The sequence below is a fragment of the Chiloscyllium plagiosum genome, unplaced genomic scaffold, assembly GCF_004010195.1.
Source record: "Chiloscyllium plagiosum isolate BGI_BamShark_2017 unplaced genomic scaffold, ASM401019v2 scaf_57668, whole genome shotgun sequence".
NCBI lineage: Eukaryota > Metazoa > Chordata > Chondrichthyes > Orectolobiformes > Hemiscylliidae > Chiloscyllium > Chiloscyllium plagiosum.
The window spans coordinates 2792-4253 of record NW_025194901.1 but is presented as its reverse complement, the minus strand read 5'-3'; the positions used below and the strand labels follow the sequence as shown (position 1 = coordinate 4253).

At 41.9% G+C, this 1462-nt stretch overlaps 1 non-coding gene across 1 annotated transcript; it reads right to left on the bottom strand.

Annotated features, from left to right (window-relative positions):
• Nucleotides 1-1093: 1093 nt before the first annotated feature.
• trnar-acg lies at nucleotides 1094-1166 on the bottom strand. The gene has a single exon. It is a non-coding gene; the product is annotated as a tRNA-Arg (tRNA).
• Between the last annotated feature and the right edge of the window lie 296 nt (nucleotides 1167-1462).

Sequence of the window (1462 nt, the reverse complement as noted above, 5' to 3'; positions counted from 1 at the left end):
GGAAAAGATTGGAGGAGCAACTTGCATTTCTTAATTAAACTTCCTCAAAGGTTACTGGTAGGGAACTTTGTCAGAAAGATCAAAGGCATTTTTGTAACGCCAACTGGCATGCAGAAATTTAAAGTAATGCCGTTTGTACGAAAAACACTTCAGCCACATTTCGGAGGTTAACTGACAGGGTAATTGCCGAATACGCAACTGATTGGTGTATATTGTGCCTGGTGACTTTCAAACTCTCGTGGATTGAATATTTACAGCATTTATCGGGCTTTTTTGATCGAATTCGGAAGTCAAACTGGTTTGTAAACCTAGCTGAAAGTGAATCTGCCAAAGCCAAAGTGACCTTCCTGGGAAACGTCGTTGAACACGGACAAATAGCCCCACGGCATGCGAAATCGAAAGTTACAGGGGACTTTAACACATTGTTGACGAAAAGAGCAGTACTAAGGTTCTCCGCATTGTGTGGTTTTTGCTGAAAGTTTGTACTGAATGTTAGCAGTGGGACTATTCCATTCACCGAACTGTTAAAAACAGACAAGAAATTTCAGTGAGCACAAGACTTTCAAAATGTTGTTTTTCTCAGAGCAGAGCTGATTGTGAGGAGACATGATTGACGTGTACGAAATAATGAGGAGCAAGGAATTACAGATTGATGGAAACATTTGCTCTTGATCGATCACCAGAGTTTGTAGATTTCAGATAAGATGCAGAAAGCTTTGAATAGACTGGTAGGAAAACTTTATCAGTCAGCAGGTAGGAGACTCTAGAACTCACACTCTATAAAGATCAGTTGGACAGTTAATACTTCATTCTTCTCTGATTCCACTGGCCAAAGAGGTTCGAAAAATGCTCAAAGCAGAGCATCACCGCGAGCAACAGTTATTCGATCGGTGGCTTTATGAAATGGAAAGGTGCCCATAAGTCACCTGCGCGACTATTCGGCTTCCCTCCTGTAATGAGGCTGGGACATTGACTCTCATGTTCTCAGGTACATTTAATGAAGGAATTCTCGTTCCTGCAGATGAGGAGCTTACACCTTATTTCGGGTTTTGAAAAATCAGTTTTTAAGCGGGATTAAAATCTACCCTGCCTGCGAGCCAGGTAGGATTCGAACCTACAGTCTCCTGATTCGTAGTCAGGCGCGTTATCCATTGTGCTACTAGCCCGATGCACAGCCTTGCGAGCCGTGATGCTAATATGGACACGGTTAATAGCAGTCATGTTTACCAGTTGAACAAGCAATAAAGATAATCACTGGCACTGCTTCGGTCTAATCTTCATCAAAGCAACGAATTTTCCCAAAAAAAAAACACATATGTCCTCATGAAGCTTCCATTCACACTCTGTCTGCTTAGTCATTTAATGGAATGTGATGTGATGAATTTCGAATCCACTTCTTCAGCATAACTGACGGGAACGTGAGCCGAATCACCACATTGTATATACCAGTTAATTTTCCGAG